Source organism: Quercus robur, chromosome 2 (genome assembly GCF_932294415.1).
Source record: "Quercus robur chromosome 2, dhQueRobu3.1, whole genome shotgun sequence".
NCBI classification, from domain to species: Eukaryota; Viridiplantae; Streptophyta; class Magnoliopsida; order Fagales; family Fagaceae; genus Quercus; species Quercus robur.
Window position 1 is genome coordinate 25,473,698 of NC_065535.1, and position 22,993 is coordinate 25,496,690.

Below are 22,993 nucleotides of genomic sequence, written 5' to 3' on the forward strand. Positions count from 1 at the left end.
AAAATTTTCACATTATCATAAATCATGGTAATTTGATTACCTTGTTAAATAAGGGTAATCTTACATTACCTATTTTTGAAATTGTCATTTTGCGTGCCAAAATCCCATCTTTTTTCCAAAAAATTGTAAAAATCACTGTTTTGATCATGGCAATAAGAGAAAGCTAACCATGTTGGAACTTTATCCGGATTGGATGTTAGATTACCTTGTTTTCCATGCTTAAGGTCAAAATGACCAAAACTCTCTTGTTGACTAGTTTTTGACCAAGTTGACTAGCGGTCAAACTAAGTAAAAAAAATTCACCCAGATACTGAATTTCAGGATTCATGTGAAGATTAATATTTTTAAGCATTATTTAAAAGTTTGATCAAGTTTTATTGCAATTAGCCTATATTTGACCCCCATTTTTTACCAAAAGAGATCTAATTGTTCAATCAGAATGACTTTTGGCCCATGTTGTAGATAATTTAATTCCCTCCAGTTTGACAGTTCATGGGTCCAAATCAGACTTAAAACAAGCAAGATATCAAAAAAAAAATCAAAAAAGTAATTAGATCGATTTGTTGGGAAATTACCTCAAATTCTAATTGTGAATTGGAAAGCTCATTTTGCTTTCTTTTTGAATAAGGAAAATTTAATTTCATTATTATTAGGTTTCCTTGATGTGGAAGAAAAGGTTATCCCTTAGAGTGGAAGAAAATGTTAATCCTTGCAGTGGAAGGAAAGCCTACTCATTGTCAAAGAAGTAATGTATTCTACGTCTATGAAGAAACATGAATTTAGTTTTATAAATAGACAGTGCTACAAATAATTTGATGGCTTTGCCCTAGGGGCCTTCCTAGTAGGAAGAGGGAAAAAAAATAGAATTAAGTATGAAACCAAGAGAGAAAAATGGATTATCGCTTGAGAGGTAGTGCAAGGAGAGAGATAACATGATTTGGATTTTGTTGACAACATTTTTTGTTAAGCGCACAAATCAAGGAGAATTTGTGAAACTTTGTTTGATGTCATAATGTGAAGAAATAAGAAGAAACCAAAATGAGCATAGTGAGTATATTTGAAAAGAAGAAGAAACCGTATAAAGTGAGCGCAATGAGTGTGTGAGAGCAAAGAAAAATATGAAATTTTCTTCAACCGTGAGATATACACTTGATAGAGGTATTGTAATTGATCTTCTAATAGCAGATTGATTCGAAGTTAGTCATGTGGTTTTTTTCCTTTCAAGGAGAAATAGTTTTCCATGTAAATTTATGTGTACTTATGTGTGATTGATATTTTGGCTTGGTAATTTTGGTGATAATATTTTTGGTGATTGATTAAAACTATTAGTTGATTTTCTTAATTCACAGAAGACTAGAGACATTTTTGGTTTGGTGGAGAAAGGGATAAGAACCCATGTTTGGAAGCAAAGGAGCTACGCTTGGATGAAAAGGAGCTTCCCCCGAAGTTGGCAGTGGTAATGGCAACGAACAAGAGCCACCAACAATGATAGGCATAATGGCGACAAGTAAGAGCCCTCGTCAAAGTTAGAGTCGCCATTAATGATGGGCAAATCTTAGGGTCCATTTGGCTGGAGGAGTGAAAAAGTGGGAGGATAGAAAATTGGTGAGAGGATGGAAAAGTAGGAGGATAGAAATGATTTAGTTTTCCCTCATGTTTTTGGATGGAATGGTGGAAAAACGAAAGGAGTGTAAAACTCTTTTATTTGGTTAAGGAGGAAAGTGAAAGGATAGAAATTGTAGTTTATAACATGTAAAAAATAATTTATTTGTACTCATTAAATAATATAAAAATTAACACGTCATATATATAAACTTATATTATTTTTTTTGTTACTATAGATATTATAATCTAATAAATATATATATGGACATGTTGCTGGGTGGAAACAAAAAAAACTGGGCGACAAAAAAAATCTAGAAAATAGAGAGTAACCAAAACATGGAAAAAAAAGGGTGAGATGAATTACATTTGAGCTAAGGAGAGTGAAGAGGAGATACAAACAAAACAAGACATAAAGGTGTGTAAACTATGTGGGGGAAGTGGGTAGGGGTAGGAGAGATTCTTAAGAAGCATTAAAAATTTGGGAGCAATTTTTCATTGTGTTAGGACTAGAGTTTTCACTCTTTTTTTCTCTCCAATTCGAAAAGATGAATTTCTGGTAGGCAAGGAGAGAAAATGCGTATGCCCCACCAAAAAATTTCTTTTCTTTCTCTCTTTACCAAACAACACTTAAACCATATTTTCTCTCATTTATTTTTCACCTCCCTGTTCCACCTCCAACTAAACATACCCTTAAGCTAGCTCGGTCTAAGAGAGAAAGTTGATGGTATGGGTATTAATGAGACACAATTATGTATGGCAAGTTTTATAATGGCTTAGTTTGTCATGTGATATTAAATTAAAATTTTTAAAAAGTGTACATAAAAATTAAAAACTAAAACACTAAGAAGTGTCCTTATTGCATTAAAAACCTGTACCGTTGTATGTGCGTAAGCTTTATCCAAAGTTTTATATCTAAATTACAATGTAGGATTAGACCGAAAGATCGAAGATAAATGTACGATAACCTATGCGCTTCAGCAAATTCTGATATTGTATCAAATTCTGTTAGGCACATATTTTATGTAATTGGCTAATCTTTTGACAAAATGCACTTTACTTGTAATTGGATAGATCTAGGATGGGTTTAAGATTTCAAGAAACATGTTGTTCAAGTCAAGTGTTAAAGTCATGAAGATCTGACCCAGAAACAAGTGAAGAAAAGCGGTTCATTAAAGCTCGACAGCAATCTCAACAGAAAGACTTCTATCAAGATTTAATGTTGAAACTCGACAGAAGCTTGACACAAGCTGTATCTATCGAAAATTATGAAATCAGAAATTCTAGATCTGATTTTCAGCCAATGCTTATGTATTGTGTAGGGTTTTTTTTCTCACAACCCTAGACCTATATAAAGATTTTTTTAAAGGCCGTCATGCATGCATTGTGTGACTAAAGGCAGAAATTTCTCTAATTCAACATTCTCTCTGAAAAAGTTACTGCGTTTTTACGCCAAGGGTTGTTCAAGCAATGAGGTTCCTAATCTTCATTGCTGATGAAGTAAAGAACTTTGCAGCCAACATCTTCTTCAAGTTGGTGGAGTTAGTCACATACTAGGATCCATGTATCATAACCTTAGTCATATACTAGGATTCGCGCATTGAACGGAGAGATTGCCGCTACAATACAAGTCCAATTGGATATTGGTGTAAAGGTTCAACTGTAGGTTAATATTTCAAGATAGGCCAAAGGGTTTAGTCTTATACTTGTAACCACTTGTGATTGATAATAGTGGATTCTCGAGAATGGTGACCTTAAATTTACTCGGTGGGGTTTTGCCTCAATAGTTTTCTCCATTCATAAACAAATCACCTCTGTCAAATTTATTTTCCATTAAACTTAGTTATCTAGTGATTTGTTTGTACTACCACGCTATTGCATGTAATTTGACTAATTAATTAACTTGGGTAATTAATTAATTTGCAAAGGGTCGATTCATTTTGCCCTATCAAGTGGTATCAAAGCAGACACACTCTGATTAGGTTTAATCATTGTTGTGTAATCCATTGACCCCTGTTTGCCATGGATAAAGGACAGTCTCTTATTATACCTCCTTTATTTGATGACACTAACTATGCATACTGAAAAGTACGCATAAGAGTTTTCATGCAATCTTTAGATGAGAAAGTATGGCAAGCTGTGGAGATTGGTTGGACTAAGCCAAAGGAAGCACCGACTGATTCGGATGATACAAAGATCAAAGCAACAAACTACAACAGCAACGCATTGAATGCCATTTTTAGCGTGGTTACGAATGAGGAATTTAAGAAAATATCCTTGATTGAAACTGCAAAGGAAGCATGGATCATTCTCCAGACAACCTATAAAGGAACTAAGGCTGTTAAAGATTCCAAACTTCAAAGGCTACAAGCTTTGAGGAGATTAAGATGGAGGAAGATGAGTCATTCGATGAGTTTTATGCCAAACTCAAGGACATATCGAACTCAATCTTTAATCTTAAGGAAACTATTCCCGAACCCAAGGTCATAAGAAAGGTGCTAAGGTCTTTGCTTGAAAGATTCCATGCCAAGATCATTGCCATTGAAGAATCAAAGGATATTGACTCTATTCCTTTGACAGAATTTATTGGAAACTTGCAAACCTATGAATTGGGTTTGACTAGACTTGGGAAAGGAACCAAAAGTAAGAGTATGGCACTGAAGGCCAAAAGTAATGAGACTGATGAGTCTTCAGATGATGAAGATTCCAAGATGAAGTCCTACATTACAAGGCAATTCAAGAAGTTCATGAAGAATGTCAATGTGAAAGGTTTTGATAAGAACCGTAAGCAATCCAATTCTTCACAATTCAAAAGTCAAGACAGAGGGAAGAAGGATGCTAAGGATAGCAGTCAGTATACTATTTCTTCCGGACCAAAGTGCTTTGGATGTCAAGGTTTTGGACACATGAAACAAGAATGTCCAACATATCTCAAATTGATTGGGAAAAGTAAGGTTCTTGCTGTTACCTTGAGTGATACTGAGCCTGAGACTAAGTCAAATGATAGTGATGACGAGGGAATCTTGAGTGCTTTCACTGCTACAGTAGATCCTACTGAAGGGATCGTAGAAGTAATGGATGAAAAAGAGGACTTGGTGGAATCTAAGTTTGAGAAAATGGATGAACAAGATGACATCCATACAGCCTATGCAAAATTGTACAAGGTTTTTTAAAAGCATGGGAAACTGTATAGGCTGGCCACCAAGAAGCTGAGAGATGCAGAGCTAGATCGAGAGGAGTTTTCTACCAAGGTTGATGAAGCCAATCAAACCATTGGAGCTTTGCGGTTCGAGAGCAACTTCCTTGCTGAAAGGAAAAAAAAGCTTAAGGCGAAGCTGTTACAAGTCAAAACTCAATTGGAGAGGAATTCTAGTGCAAAACTCGACGAGATGTTGAGTTTTTAGAAAGCTGCTTCTGACAAAACCGGTTTGGGGTAGGATTTCTCTTCTCCTTATATTGCCTCCTCTAGAACAATGAATCTAAAACTGAAACAGCTAGTGATAACATAAATAAAGGCAAATCTATTATAGGAGCACCCTCTAAGGTTGAAAAGAAAGAAACTAGAAACCCTAAGACTAAGGAAAACAACAAAAAGTCTGAACAAAAGAAGCCGCATTTCTATCATCACTGCGAAGTTTCAGGGCATACACATCCAAATTGCTATAAGTGGTTAGCCTCTCAAGAAAGGAATAGCATGCTCTCGTCAGGAAAACAGAATCAGTTTCCATCCTCTCTGGCTCCTCTGGGAGATCTTCTTAAGGCCATTATGTTCCTTTCGAGCCTTAATGGATTCAATTCTTCCCCCTCACCTCAGGATCAAAGGTTCACAAAAAGGAAAGGTCCTTTCTCCAATTCCAAAGTGTGGAAGGAAAAGGGCTCAAAGTAATTCAGTCACTTTTTCTCTCTCTCCCTTTATGTTCTTGCATAACTTGTTTGTTTTGCTTTATAGTTGTTTTTGAGTCAATCTAGTCTTTATGCTTTGTGTGTTTCTTTCCTTCATGTTTTTGTTTTGTTTGTTTTCAGTTTTGTTTTATTTTGTTTTACATAAAAATAAAAATCAAAAATTGAAAAATAAAAAAAAAATTACAAAAACAATGTGTGTTTGTGTATATTGGTACTTGTGTACCTTGGATGGCCATTGAAACAAAATTTCTAAACTTTGTATCTCTTGTAGTTTAGATGAGCATTTTAATGCACAACTAATCAAGTGAGCTTTGTGGCTCGTTTTGGTGATGAGTACGATTAAATAATCTTTTATACTTAATACTCATATCATTGTTTTTGATAGGAAGGACTAGAAAATCCTAAGAGAAATGCATAAATAACCATCTCACCACTAAAATCCGCCAATCATGTACAACATCTGTGTGCTTCAGCATAACAAAATTGTAATGTTTTGGCTTACATAATTGGGTATTTTCTTCTCTCTCTTATATGCTCATGTATGATATGTTCAAAAAGAAAATATGCAAAGAATATAAAAGCAAAAATAATCAAAATGCTTTTAAAAATGGTTGTAAGCATGTTTTTAAGAGATGTGGGAGTTATATGATGTACTTCAAAGGTGATAGTCCCCATCAAACAGTTATGATTGTGTGTGAGTATATTAAATTTTCTCATACCTCAAATCGTCATAATATAAGAAACTTATGCACTCTTGCTATGTTTCACACACAACACGCAAAATTCTTCGTTACTTTTGATACATGTGAAGGTACAATATAATTTGGCCATCATAAGGAATACATGTGTTAATATATGCTCACTAAACTGTCTTAACTTGTTTCTGAAATATAAAATTGGTTAGACTCATTTAGTGTGTGTGTGTGTGTGCGCTTTTGGATCTATGGATGCTATGCTTATATGTTAAGAGATGTCTTGAGAGCTTAACATGTTGATTGGATCTTTAGTTGAGTAACTTGCTTGTTGCATTCATCTTTCTATGTTTTTCCTCCTTGAAAAACTCATTTTCTTCAAGCTTGAGAGCTTCTCGACAGATTCTCTTTCTATTGAGCCTTCTTTCTCTTTTCTCGAGAGATCTCGACAGATTCTCAATCCATCGAGAATTCTGGGTATCTTCTCAATAGATTTTCAATAGCTTCTTCGATCCATTAAACCAAATTTCTGAGCATTCTGTCTGACCGATAGCTTCTCAACAAATCTTCGATCCATCGAGATCACTCGTTTGCCGTTGACAAATCTTCGACAACACCTCGATAGATTAATTTCTGTCAAGATTTAGTGCTCGACAGATTCTCAATACAAACCTCGATCCATCGAGCTTCATTTTCTATATATAGCTGAGGTGCAATTCAGATTTCACTTTCTCTCATATCTCTCGACAAAAATCTCTCTCTCTCTCTCGATCTAATCTTATCTCCCTCACTCAAATCTTCACTCCAATCAAGTTTTCGGCCTAGTTCAAGCCTCATTCTTGCGGTATGACCTCTAAATCTTCTCTTTCTCATACATTTCATGCATTTAAACCTAAGTTTTGGGGTTTTTCAAAAATTTTGGGGTTTTTGAGTTTTTCATGAAATTTTTGGGTTGGGTTTTGTGAAATTGTTGATATATGATCATGCATTGCATTCTCATTGCATTATAACAATGTTTCATGCATATTAGATGTGTGTGCTTGATTATTGTTATGAGTGCTAATAGGTTTGGATTGGGTTTTACCCATGATGTTTTTATTTTGCACGTCACATGTTCATGCATTTTTCATGCATTTTTCATGCATACGTTCTTTCTTTTCTTTCCTATTCTGAACTTGTGTCTCTATATTTCTCTCTTTCTCTCTCTCGGATAGACTGTGTTATGGCACCAAAGAAAGAAAATCCACTCTGGCTTGGAACCCTCTTCGTGGTTCTAGGTCATCCTCTTCTGATCATCTTGTTCCCTTTCATATTTAGTTCCGTGATAAGAATGCCAAGACGAACTTCTTTGAGAACTTCCAGAACCGTGGCGTTCATTCGGAACGCCAAGTCATTCTATCGTACTTCTCCAACATTACTCTACCCGAAGTCATTTAAACTCGAGGATGGGAGTCCCTCTGTGGGAAACCCGAGAAGTGTCTAGTCGTGTTTATTCAGGAGTTTTACTCCAATATGCACGGCATCGATACCTCTGTACCTCGTTTTGTTACGACATTTTGAGGTACACGTATCGTAGTTACTCCGGATCTTATATCCGAGGTACTACACGTTCCTAGGGTAGCGCATCCTGACTACCCTAGCTGTGATCGTTTACGGACTGTGTCCAGAGACAAGCTTATCTCTCACTTTTGTAAGGCTCCTTCTATATGGGGTAGTAAGCTAAACACCCCATGCTTGGGCTTTGCCAAAAGCCCGAGATTCCTTAACATGGTGATAACATTCACTCTCACTCCTTTGTCTCACTATAACTCCATCACTAAGCCTCGTGCTTATTTTCTTCTTTCCTTGATGAAGGATCTTTCCATTAACTTTCCCTTTCACCTCATTACATCTATCATAGATGTGTATCAGGATACCACTACTCGCGAAAAGCTCATCTTTCCTTCGGCTATCATGCGGATCCTTCAGCACTTTCACATTCACATTCCTCTCTCTCCTCTCTTCACCATTATAAGTGTCGTATGCACTGGTTCTGTCCAGCAGAGTGAGGCCCAGCTTCGACCGAAGCGGCCATGAGTGGAGACGACCGATCCTGCAACTTCTGTTGTTCCATCTTCCTTGGCTCCTTCTCCTTCCCCGGTTGGTGGAGAGACCCTGAAGGCCATCGTGGTGCAACCTCAACAGATGGAGGCTGACTTTGGTGGTCGTCTTGACTATCTCACAGATGAGATGTGTCAGATGAACACCCGAGTCAGTCGCATTGCCCACAAACAAGCTTGCATGATTGGCTTTGCTCCTTCACCTTCTTCTTCTCCAAAGGCCTTGGCTGATGATGCTGATAATGATGAGGATGATGCTAGCTCTTCTGGTGATAATGAGATGATGACCTCTCAATGACTTACCCTTTGTCGTTCGTGACAAAAAGGGAGAGTAGTTTTGGTTTTGAGAGTAGTCTTGTACTTAAGGGGAGAGTTAGTATAAGACATTTTTTGTTAGGGGGAGTGTGTATATCTTTTTGAGGGATGTAGTGAGGTTTACATGTACTTTTCTGTTCTTCTTTTTACATTAGCCTTTTGTATACCGATCTTGTGAACATTTATTACATACATTGTATTTTTTTTTTCCATATATATGATGATGATGTATGCTTTTCTTCACCTACCTCTACATATGTTGTTTCTTTTTTCTCTTTATACACACGTTTCTTTATGTACGCAATATTTATTTTTGTTTCACACATGATGCCTTGATGAGTTTTGTTTTAGTGTTTCAAAAAGATAAGTTGTGAAAGTCTATCTTGCCATGAACTCTCTTCTTGCAAAGTTTTTCAAGAGTTTGTAGTAGGGATAGATTTATTTTGTAATACAACAAGTGGCTATAAGTTTAGTGATTTAAGACTTCTCTCATGATTATTTGTTTTGTTATGGTTTTGTCACAAATTTCCAAAGGGAGAGATTGTTAAGGACATATTTTATGTAATTGGCTAATCTTTTGACAAAATGCACTTTACTTGTAATTGGATATGTCACATCCCAAACCCAATATCCGGATTTGTGACCATGACCGGCATGTTAATATCAAGCCTAAACCTGGTATTAACAAGAACCAACTAAACTTTTTCCAAAACTTTTACAAAAGCTTCCCTCTTTCTTAACATCTTTGTTTCTTTACTTAAAAGGTATAACTTTTCACTTGACATTCAAAGCATCTACACTGTACTCAAAGAATAGCATAATTCACCAGTTACTCAAATTCTAAATTTCACAAAATACATCTCTTAATACTTTAAGGTACACAACTTTCTTTAGATCCTAAAATACACAATACTACAAAGCTAAACATCAAATTTCCAATTTGGAATCCATACTTTTAAAACTAAAACCAACTCTTTCCAAAACTCGACTAAGACTCCCTCTGCTTCAAAATAAAACCTATTAACTGAAAAAGTGGAAGAGGTGAGCTACACAGCTAAGTAACAGTAAGATACACAAGAATTTAATAAGAATGCATGTAAATCAAATCATTTCATTTTATAAATATTCAGATAGGAGAACATCTTTTCATTCATAGTATTTTATACTATTCATAATAATAACTTATACACTCTTCATCAGAAAAATAATTGTTCTCCTTTTTCTTATCAGAATAATATTACCAAAACCTTTCGGATTGAACTTCTTTCATTTCTTACAAAGTCACCAAATGTAATATTGATTGTTTAATATCATATACATATATATATATATATATATTCTCATTACAAAATAATAATTTTAACTTAAATCAGATAATTGGTAATTTTGTCTTAAACTAGAAACATCTTAACGAATAAGAAGCTTTTCTTTATAAACTTCTTCTCGTAAAATATTATAACTTTCATAGTCATAAAACTTAACGTTTCATAAAAACAGATATCTGATAAATTTTTAACATAAACTTGTACTTTCATCATAAGCTTTATCTTTACAGAATACTAAAACTTTTTCATCATATTCTTTATTTTTAAAGCACAACAAAATTTCAAAAACTTTTATCTTTAAAGAACAGCTTTTCTTTTCATCAAAAACTTCTTCTTTTCATGAGAGCTTTTAACTTTTCACAATACATTTAAATAAAATCATTCTCTCATGATTAATAACATAATATAGTTGTTTACAAATAACATATTGGTTTGTCCATATCTGATAAGTCTGTACTTATTTGAGAGGCTTCTAGCATCACTGTGTTACGCATCTAGCATTCCCCACAACACTAGGGATTCCCAGGATCACATCATAATACATATCTTCAACCATAGGGGTCAGTTGGCATCCTCCACAAGTTAGCTGTAACCAACAAGGGCGAGTACGGCAGAGCCAGTCCCACTTTTAATGGTCAATCAGATAATATTTTTCATGAAAAGACAGTAATTTAACCCCTACTGGTTGAGTTCAAATCACCAAAGGACATAACCCGAAAACATTTTATACTTATACATCATACTGAAATTCATAGTTTACATAACATTTCATAATAAAAGCATTTCCATTATTTTCTTTAAACATCATGTTCATGAAATTAGTAATAGCATCAATATGCTTAAATTATACATAAGGTTTCAAAAGCTCACGAGCATATCTTTGTATGAAACATGATTATATGTTATATTTCTAATCAAAAACCTTTTAATGCATAATACACTTTAAAATAATCTCATGACTTACCAAATGCTCATATAACTTATCCCTTACCTAAAAGCAGAGAAAGCAAGAGCCTAAAGTCAAAGGAGCTCAGACCTAGGCTGGTAACACCTAAACCAAATATCAAAACTTAGTACTATCAATTATTTCTTATCATAAACTTACACATTTATCTCAAAACCTATATCTTAAAATCAAGAAAATCCTAATCCCACCTCAACAAGGTTCCCACAAACACAAAATACATTCATCAAATAATATGATGTACTAAATCATAGAGAAACCAACATTCTCACACTAATCTGATATCTTTAGAAAAGTCAACTTCATTTCAAAAGGTGCTTTAAGATTAGGGCAATAATGCATGCATATACATGAAATCCTCTAAGCATGGTTATGTAACCATATACATTCATATGGCGGCATATAACACGTTAAACAAGATAGCAACATGAAAAAGCAATAAAATGGTTTAGAACCACTCCTTTAGAGTACTAAACCTTGAATAAAGTTATACAAAATTAATATATGATCTAAACATACCAAAAGATAAGCATATTAATTTATAGCTCATAACATTCATCCCAACTTTAGAATTAAATTCTCAAAGTCAGAGTTATCATTTACTATTTACTGCTCATTTCAGCAATATATGCCTCATTTGTAAAATATAAATGGGCTATCTAATCACATCCAATCTTCATGCAATTTTACAGAGAAACTCCTCTACATATCTAGTAAAGACCATATCAATTTCAGAGCCAAAGTATAAAGTCATGATTTATTAAAAATCATAAAAGACAACATGCTCAAATCTGTCCTGACAGAATTTCATGCAACTTAGAAATTAAATAATTATTTTTATATTAATCCAATGGCTGTGAGACCACTTCCATTAGAACCATACGTGTCTTAGAATTCATAAGAATTACTCCTAGCATCCTAATTCACTGTATACAATTTAATACATAATTTATCATGCGTGAACACAGAATCTGTCACAGAGGCAGCTTTGAAACATTTTCTTGTAAAATCATAAAATGATTGCAAATAGTCTTATTATCATATGGGGATTTTTATACACTCATTAGATATGTTAAAAAACACTTACATATAGTCATTTAACCATTTATAACAAAATTAAATACAACAAAAATCTCAACAGTAACATCAAAAGTACTCATCCTAACTTTTTCTTACTTCCTTAATCATATATAATCATTAATTAGTAAAAACCCTAATCTACCTTCAACAAATCACCAATACAGTTTCAAAACTTCTTAAAACAGCATATATATATATATATATATATATAAACTTACAAGTTCATAATTTCCTAATTTCACAAACCATAAATTTCAACTTTTAACAATCATATTAGAGAACATAGAAGTGAAACTAAAACAAATCATTCCACCATTAAAATACCCATAATAATATGAGGTTTTTATTTACTTACCCACAAATTTTGAAACTGCAATCTTAGGGCTAATCCTTTAATTTCTTTCTTAGAATGAGATATATGATTTCAGTGAGAGTGAGAGAGAGAGAGAGAGAGCTGTTGGTAAGAAAGTGAGAGAGAAGTGCTGCTGATAAGAACAACGAAAGAAGAATAGGAGCTGAACCTTCTGGTGCAGCCAAGAAAAGATAAGGGAGAAATGGATTTTGGGTGGGGCACGTGTAATGCTAAGGGAAAAGGGTTGATGGGTCACCCTTTAAACTTTTTCAAAATTACTTTCCACCCCCCCTTATAAGCTTATATTCTATAAAGACCCAAATTATAAAATAACTTGGCATATAAACTCTTACCTTAAACACTTGATTAAACACCAACAACTATATATCCAATAATTCAACCACTTAATATAATTTTGTACATACTTAGTATATATTATAATACAAATAGCCATTAATTATTCATAATCTTGACAATTCTTATTCAAAGGCATTATAAAATAATATTTTTATTAAATACTCTTCTATTAATTATAGAAAGGAAATGGCTTAAAAATAATAATTAACTACTCAAACATATAATTTAACTATAAAGTTGGGTCGGGGTGTTACAGGGTAGATCTAGGATGGGTTTAAGACTTCAAGAAACACGTTGTTCAAGTCAAGTGTTAAAGCCATGAAGATCTTACCAAGAAACAAGTGAAGAAGAGTTGTTCATTAAAACTCGATAGCAATCTCGACAAAAAGACTTCTATCGAGATTTAATGTTGAAGCTCGACAGAAGCTCGACACAAGCTATATCTGTCGAGAATTATGAAATCAGAAATTCCAGATCTGATTTTCAGCCAATGCTTATGTATTTGTGTAGGGTTTCTTTTCTCACAACCATAGACATATATAAGGATTTTTTTAAAGGCCGTCACGCATGCATTGTATGACCAGAGGCAGAAATTGCTCTAATTCATCATTCTCTCTGAAGAAGTTATTGCGTCTTTATGCCAAGGGTTTTGTAATCAAGGAGCTTCATGATCTTCATTGTTGATGAAGTGAAAAATTTTGCAGCCAATATCTTCTTCAAGTTGGTGGAGTTAGTCACATATTGGGATCCGTGCATCATTGGTTAGTCATGTACTGGGATTTGTGCATTGAACAGAGAGATTACCGCTACAATACAAGTCCAATTAAGTATTGGGGTAAGGGTTCAACTATAGGTTAGTATTTCGGGATATGCCAAAGGGTTTGGTAAGATTCCTTATACTTGTAACCGCTTTTGATTGATAATAGTGGATTCTTAGAAGTGGTGACCTTAAATTCACCTGGTGAGGTTTTGCCTCGGTGGTTTTCCCCATTCATAAACAAATCACTTATATCAAATTTATTTTCCACTGCATTTAGTTATTTGGTGATTTGTTTGTGCTACCACGTCATTGCATGTAATTTACTAATTAATTAACTTGGGTAATTAATTAATTTACAAGGGGTCAATTCATTTTGCCCTGTCAAATTCAACTATCAATTAAGATGAGATTCTCTATTCTCTATGATTAGTGGTGAAAGGATGCCCAACTGATGTTAGACTACTCATTGCCATTTATGAGAGAAGCACTAACAAGAACTTCATCAGAAGTAAGTACTCTTTTGTTCATTATTAATTGAAATCAAACAACCATGCCTCATTCTTTTGAACTCATAACACCGACAGCAATAATAATTTATAATAACAAAGATAGGGTTGGGAATAAACTAAGGGTACGTTTGGTACACTGAATGTAGATTACATTAGGAATAGTAATCTTTATTACTGGGAATAGAAGACATTATAATGGAATAACTATTAATATTCATAAGTTTGGTTGTTACATATGGAAAGCCTGTAAAAGATGATGTATAAGGAAACTTTATATTTTTGGAAATATATTAATTTTAAAACCTGTTATATATACTAAGGAATAGCTATTACATCCATTTTAAAGAGGAATAGCTATTCTTCAATTTAAAGAATAGTTATTCCAATGTAATAACTAATCCATGTAATAAAAATATGCAACCAAATGACCGAATTGCTATTACACATGAATAACTATTCCATTACAGGAGCTATTACAGCATACCAAACGTACCCTAAACTAAGAAAATTAAACTAAAACATAATAATGTATTCGTAAATAAACTTATGAACATGATGCTTGATTTAAATATATATAATATAATATTTTTATATTTATATTTGTCTAAAACTTTACTGATATAGACTTGAAATTGGATTACATAAGTTTGTAAATAGGGGCACATTCGGTAGACTGTAATAAGCACTGTAATGTAATAGTTATTCCTATGGTTTAGCTATTCAATAGTTTGGTTAAATTTTTATTACATGGAATAGTCATTCCTTATAAATAGCTATTCTTTAAAATGAGGAATAGCTATTCCTCTCTAAAAGGGTTGTAATAGCTATTCCTTAGTAGATGTAATAATTTCTAATATTAATATATTTCCAAATAAATAAATTTTTCATATCCACCTAACAATTATGGAAATAAAAAATCATCAAAAAATAACTCATCTCTCTAAAATTTAAAATATATTATTTTCTAGGAAATATATTTGTATGAATGAGATATTTCCTAAAATAGATCATAAGTTTTATTCTAATGTTACAACTCACAACCAAACTAATAAATAGGTCTAGTTATTCCATTACAACACCTTTTATTCCTAGTAATAAAGATTATCATTCCTGTTGTAATCCACATTCAGTGTACCAAACGTACCCTAGATTCCGATAATATCAAATTATTATTTATAGTTTATTAATAATATAAATGATCTATTAGTAATAAAAATTTATAAATTTTTGAATGGGTAAAAAAAAAAAAGTTAGAAACACCCTAAATAGACTTTAAACAAAAATATACATAACTATGAAATCATCGTATGACATGACAGAAAATATTCATGATTATACAATAAATAAAGAAGACAAATGATATACATGAATGACTTGAATCATAATCATGTTGAGTGTCACTATAATAATTGTCACCACATATTTCATTACATTATACTCTCTTAACTTCATACAACTAGCTAGGAGAGAGGGTTGGAAACTCAAAAATGTGTGAGAAGCCGAAAACATTTCAGATACAACTTTATCTTCAGGGAAGCTAATTGAGAGGATATATATTCAATAAGCATGCAATAGAAATAGCAAGATTTAGGATTGAAAACGAAACGCGGCTTATCAGTAAAGCAAAAGCAGGAAGAAAAAAAAAAAAGTAGAAAAGACATAAATTGAAGCCATCTATCCCTACAAAAGCTCAAAAAGGTCAATTGAGAAAAGGCGTGATCACTCACTGATCACAGGTCTATTGTGTGTATGTATGACATGGTTTGCCTCCCTGTATTTTCCTTATTTACCACAATGGTGAATGGTGAATGGTTCACAATTTCCATCAATCTGCATGTCCCTTGTTTGTGCTGGCATCTTGTACAGCATATGGGGCCCCTTGATTCACACTTATGTGAATTTGAGTACATCACACTTGGCCCGCATTTGCAATTTGTCCTCCAACTCCCAATAGTTAATTAACTTCACTCGGCATTTTGGCAAATTCGTTTGTTCCTACATTTATGAACTACCAACCCCACACCCACTTGCCACTTCTCTCTTTCTTCTTTGAGAATTCAAGCAAAAGAAAAAAGTGAAAGGAGGAAGAGATTGAAGGCTAAAAGACCACAATTTTTTTTCTTTGATCACCCCCTTTTTTTTTTGTGCAATACAAATAAGATGCATAATTTTAAAAACTGAATTGAACCGGCCAGTCTGAAAAAAATTCTCAAAACCAGTGAAAATTTGTAACCAAAAGCAAATCTGGTTTTGCCCCCTATCCGATTTTTAAGACCATGATAAGATGTTATCATGTTATATTAAAATTAACACAATTTGTCACTATTATCACACAAAATATGAATATATAAAAGAAAGGCAATTAGGGTATTTTATATTCCTCTCCCCCTCTTTTGTCAAAAGGTCCGAACATGTATACGTTGGCTTCACCGTATACATGATGTGACCATCCATGCAAATCCTATAACAAGAGACACCAAATCGGCCACCACAGAATCCGACAAGGTTAGCAATTAATAATGAATTTTGGGGTATTCCATGTTCTATTGTAACTAACCTTGGGTTGCCTGAGTTATTACTTGTTACTTTCTCTTTTAGTAGAGAAGAGAAGAGAAGAGAAGAGATACATGACATTATGTTATCGAATGCCCTATATAATGAGGGCCCTAATCAATATATATAGGCATAAAGCAAAGGGACACATTTTCACGTTGTTGGACTTACCTAAACACCTGAAGTTCACAAGTCGGCCATTAATTTCGATATGGGCCTACACACCCTCCTAATCGCAATACACGATTCCTCCTTTTCTTCAATAATAGTATATATCTTTGCGCTACTTCCATTTTTCTATCTTCGAACACCCTTTTTGCCCTTTTTGTTTCATCGCACCTTTATGACTCAGAACACACATCCTAAAGACCCGTTCAAGGGCCTCTCAAAAAGGCTTACCTAGTCTCCAATTGAATGAACTAACTACTTGTAGTGTATTCAATTCTATACTAGCCACATGACCCTGCATTTACTTCCACATGTTTCCACATCTCCTCATTGTCTGCAATTATTATATCTATGCTTCTTATCCTTCATATACAAGCCAGCCACAGCACTATCAACGTACCGGATTTTCTATTTATATAATTAAGCATACAATCTTTTTTGTAGTTTGTACCAAACATTACATTACATCTCCTCCTAGAACTTATTATATGCTAAACAAACCCCACCTCACCTTCCCCTTTTCCCTTCTTGTTTAGCTTGTTCTTACTTCTTCATATATTAGCTACTTTGTGTTATGGGTAAAAGACATCTACGTCTAGCGTTATGGTTGCTCTTGATGCTCACAATTATGGTTAGCCAGACTCATGAAGCAAGTCATAGTCAATTTTTCAAGATTAATCCCAAGTCTCAGAACTCACCTCATAATGTTTTTGGGTACTTGCCAAGAGGAAACCCAATCCCACCTTCTGGTCCTTCAAAGCAGCACAACGACATTGGGTTACAAAGCTCTCAGCAATCACCATGAAATAACTTAGCCTTCTACAGATAAATTGATATATCCTTTATATCTTCTATTCATAAAGCTCAAATTGACTGGTAATGATTTCTTCTGTTCTTTAGCTTCATATATTGCACAAAGCTCTTACGTTTGTGGTGAGGTGGTTGGAAATAGTTTTGCCTCCAATTTTTTTTTGAAGAGGCTGATTCTGGATTCGAACCCACAAACTATCAATTTTAGTTTTGTCATATATATATTTTAAGGTGCTGTGATATCTATGTGGCGCTTTCTTCATGGTCCTTCACATGGCCTAGAATTCTTGAAGGAGGAGACAGAGAAAGAGAATTATGCAACATTAAAATTCAAAATGTTGAGGTCTATAAATCCAAACTTCTTTTGCGTGAATGAATTCTGCGTTTCTTTCTTATCAATGAGCACTTGATTCTTAATGTTATTAAAATCATTGATTACATATTTCTATGTTGTATGATTAAAATCAATGAATGTATGCAAACCTAGAAATAATTGATCTATTCTCATAAATTTTGTAGAGATGGTGTGTGAGTGTGACTTCATTTCCTATCTTTTTTCTTTCTTTTTTGATGGAAAAGGTAGAAACTTCATTTCCTATCTTTGATATGACGTGAAGATGATGTTATTAATAATTTTTGTACAGAAAGCTACACACATATTTTACCCCCTGCCTCCCCCAAACTTTAACTTTATTGCTTTTAAGTTCTAACTCTAAAAAACGCGTAACCACGTCCTTATACTCCAAAAGGACAAATTACAATGGAGATTCTCATGGAGTTCAGTGAAGAAATTAGATAAGTTAATAAGGTGTAAATTACAATAGTGTTTTCAAACGTTTAGGGTTTAAACATTTCCTCCCTTAAATAAATACTTTTATTAAATAAATTACGAGAAGAAAACTCTAAAGTATTATAACATTCAATTCAAACAAATAAGTCAATAAATAATATAAATATAAATATATAATTTTTTTCCTTAAATCTTAATACAACCCAAAAAAAAAAAAAAAAAAGGAACTCAACTTAAACATTTAGTTTTGTAACAATTTTTTTCTCGAAAAAAAAAAAGTTTGGTAATAATTTTTTATTTATTTATCTCCACAATTGTAAGAATAGATCTCCGATTGTTTCTAAATGACCCTTTTCCTCTTCCATCGTTTTCCTCCTTTTCTAATTTGTCCCAATGGCAAGAAAAGTTGGATTGTAAAAAAATCACAACAGGGGTTTTGGGTGTAGTGGATTTGTTGTTTGTTTTGGGGACCAGCTTCTTGAAAAATCTTTTTCTTTTCCTCTCTATTTACTTTGCCCATATGTTTTGAAAATTGCCAGGAGCCCAAATATTTTAAACATAGTTATCATAATTGATCCAGAAAAATATTTTTAAGTAGGTATTGTTACACAAAAAAAAAATATATATATATATATATATATATCTTCCATTATTAATATATAATCCAAAAATTACAAAATTTAGTGGGTACGTACAATTGCACCTATGGAGCATAACATTGTTTTACCATTATCATAATCACTTACATATATATCTTCCATTATTAATATATAATCCAAAATTTACAAAATTTAGTGGGTACGTACAATTGCACCTGTGGAGCATAACGTTGTTTTACCATTATCAAGTGTAATATATCACTTACATATTTCAAAATATTTGAACTATTTTGGCTCTTTTGATGTGGGGTTGGGGTCTCCTTGTTTTGTTTCTATTATTAGAGTAGTTTTGTTTCTTCCTTAATAAAATTTCCAAATCCCCCTCAAAAAAAAAAAAAAAAATTTCCAAAAATCGTGGTATTAGAATCCTCCCTACTCTAATCTTTAAAGATTTGCATTGCGCTATCGTGCTCTAAACCACATGTCATTAATTATCAAGTTGACTTTAATAACATTTCATCATGATTGAGAACTCACTAATCACATCTACGTGATATCACAAAAAGGACACTAAAATCTGAAAGTTACATGGCATTGCCAAGTTGGTTATGAAATTTTTTGTTACAACCCAAGGACACACTAACCACATTTGTGCAATACCCCATGATTGACTAGTCATAAGTAGAAAATGAAAAACTTTAATGGATACCCTAAGAATATTGATAGAGGGAATATTTTTAAAAATTTTTTATAAGAAAAGAAAAAAGTAATTATTTTTTTATGGCTTTTTATATTTCCCATCAGGGACGGAGCCAAAACTTTGAGTTAGAGGGGGCCGCTTTACTGTGAGCTGTGTGCAGCGATTTCAATCTCTGACTCTGCTACTTAACTGTTGAGATTTTTTTTTTTTTTTTCTACATGTGTAAGAACAAAATTAATTTTGTTTAGAATTTTTTAAAGGGCAGAGTTATTTATTTTAGATAAAATTAGTTAATTGAGCTTAATTTTTTTTTTTTTTAGTTTTATTGGTAATTTTTGTTGTTGAGCTTTTTTTTTTCTTCTTGTATATTTTGTTTTAGATTTTAGATCTATAAATTTTTTATGGTCACTAAAATGAGGAAAATGCTAGAGCAACAAGTTTTTTTATAAATTACTAATGTGATAAGTGGTTATTGATAAGTAAAAAATATGATGTGAGTAGTGGGCCCATAGGCAAACCAATAAGAATTTGTTACCAAAACAGTTTGTAAAAATGTTATAAAAAAGTTTATGAGTATAGCATTATTCTTAAAAGAATCAATGATATTGTTAAAAGAAAACAAAATGTAATTTTATAGAACAAAATTACTAAAATGAGTACGCATATATATATAATAATTTTTTTTTTTAAATTAGGGGGGGCCATTGCCCCCCTAGTCCAATAGTGGTTCTGTCCATGTTTCCCATGAAAATTGTGTTAAACTTTTCTAAAATAATTTATTAACAATTGTCTTAATAACACCTGTTAATTAGACCCTTAAAAAATTTTGTAATGTGTTATATAAACTAAATCAACCAAATACACGTATGATGTGAGGTATGGCATAGACATGATTAGTGTGTCCTCGAGTTCTAAAACAAAACGGTATTAATTCGAGCCAACTTGATAATTACATGTGAATCAAGATAACTACAGCATAATGCAAGTTCTAACACGTTAAGGAATTGAGTGTGAATAGATTATGGCATCCTGCCAAAGATTTAGAATGCCGAAATATTGTTTTTTTTTATAAATAATTACAACTATAATTATAACCAGTCTTTTTTATGAAATTGAGTAAATATATATGACTAGTGCATTCATTCTTTAGACTTGAACAATCTTTAGGATAAAATAGATGTATTACAATGCTAATTAATACCATATATTATGTACCAAATTTTATATTTTTTAAGGGTTAGATTTAAATTACATTTGATTTAACTTTAAGTAATATCATACCATTCTATTTTTCCATTGAATATGAATTTTGACAAATCCACTATTAAATTATATTTTAATATCATTTATACTTGCAAATTTCAAGCTGATCAAAAATCAATAATTATGTTATTATTCAAATATTAAATTTCAATTCTTTATATTTTTAAAATTATACATAAAAGATGAGTTTATAGATTAAACTGTGAATAACATCTGATTGATATGGAATTTCACATGTATGTAAAGAACAACATATAAAACATGTAAATCAATAGTAGAATTTTCAAAAAAAAAAAAATGAATTTAGAAAAAACCAATTTTAATTGGGTGATGGTACTAACATGTAATACACCAAATACCATAAGAACTCTGCCATTAATCTTTACGAAATTCCATAAGTTCTTTGCTGGGTAGTTGAGCTATTTCAACTCAGGCAATGAAATCAACGCACGAGAAATGGTCAGGCTCAGAGACAAGGCAAATGTCAAAAGGGTTGTTAATATTCGAAAGTGTGGATTTCATTGGGGGAAAATTCAATTAAGCTGCCGTCCAGTAGGTAAGATAGAGAGTCATGAATAGTCTCTTTCCAATATTGTTAGGAATATAGAACGCTCCATTCAAGTCAATACAATTCTAGGTATTAACTAACAATACTGTTTGGTTGTCGGTAGATATAGAAAAGCGAACCATATATTTGCATTTTGCATGCTCTGATACGTTTGAAACTCTAGCATTTTGAGTATTTTGGATGAAATAATCATTCTTAAATTTCAACATTTGGACCTGTAAAATGACTCCAAGTATTAATTTTTTTTTTTTTTTTAAACACTCTGGCCTAGACATATATTGCACCCAATTATGATATTTACCTTCATTACACATTCGTACAGAACTTGAGTCATCCATAATGTGCTTAGTTGACTACAAACTTGTGACCTAATGCATAGCGGTTTTGATACGTAATCATGCATATAACTATTCTTTCTTTTTTTTTCCTTTTTTTTTAAGGTAGTTATCTTATTTCTTTTGAATATATAAATGTTTAGAAATTAATAAGCCAAAAATTCACCATGGAGTAATATACATAGTCATTTTAATGCTTTGATCACGAAAGCCTTATCATTGTTTTGATACTTTTCTTTAATTACGAAAAAAAAATACATTCATTCGTCTATTTGAATATACTACTACAATATTATGCCCACCCAATTATGGATTTTATAAATCGTTTTAAGGAAAAGTGTTGAGTTATAAATGAAACTCAACTTTTACCAATAATTGCCAAATAATTTTAATGCATGTGCTTAATTTATAAACTACTTTAGCTTTCTTTCGTTGATGGTACTATATCATTGAACTAATTCTATTTCAATTGTAGCCACTTTAAATTTTAGTAAAAAGGGATCAAACATACATGCATGCATATATATATATATATATATATATATATATATATATATATATATATGGGTTGGGTTTAAGTTATACTTGATGTAACTTTAAATAATGTTACACCAACTAATAGTTTTTAATTGGATGAAACTTTTGACAAATCCATTATTAGATTACATTATTTTCGTATATTCTCCATACTTGCAAAATTTCAAGGTGATCAAAGATTAATAGTCATGTCATCAATCAATTGTTTAAATTCAAGTTTTTGTAATTTGAAATAATGCATAAAAGATTAATTTATGGATCGAAATGGTAAATTACATTTGATTGGCATGAAATTTGGCATGCATGTTAACAGGGACGGAGCTAAAACTTAGAAAAGTATAAACAAAATTTTTTTTGAAACTCCAAGTAAGCATTTATTTAAAAGAGAAATGTTATGTTCATAATATTTTCACTATATTTTTACAACAAATCGTAAGTGGTAAGTTATTATTGGTTGTTATGAGTGAGAAAAAAAGTAATTTAAGTTGTGAATTCAAATTAGAACCAATAACAACTTACCGCATGTGATTTGTTGTAAAAATGTTGTGGACGTAACACTTCTCAATTTATAAAGTTAAGCTTTTTTTTTTTTTTTTTTACTTTTTTTTTTTTGGGTGTCTTGTGTGTTGTCAAATGTGTGTGGGTGTTCACTTAGACTAGTTAGAATTGGCTTAGGAATTTTTTATTTTATTTTTTGTTTGTGTCTTGCGTG

General features: G+C 32.3%; 1 long non-coding RNA gene across 1 annotated transcript; it reads right to left on the reverse strand.

Annotated features, from left to right (window-relative positions):
- Window positions 1-9,424: 9,424 nt before the first annotated feature.
- Window positions 9,425-12,546, reverse strand: LOC126713040 (uncharacterized). The gene is made up of 2 exons (XR_007651251.1): window positions 12,336-12,546; window positions 9,425-10,987 (listed from the first exon to the last, which is right to left on the reverse strand). It is a non-coding gene; the product is annotated as an uncharacterized LOC126713040 (long non-coding RNA).
- Window positions 12,547-22,993: the final 10,447 nt, after the last annotated feature.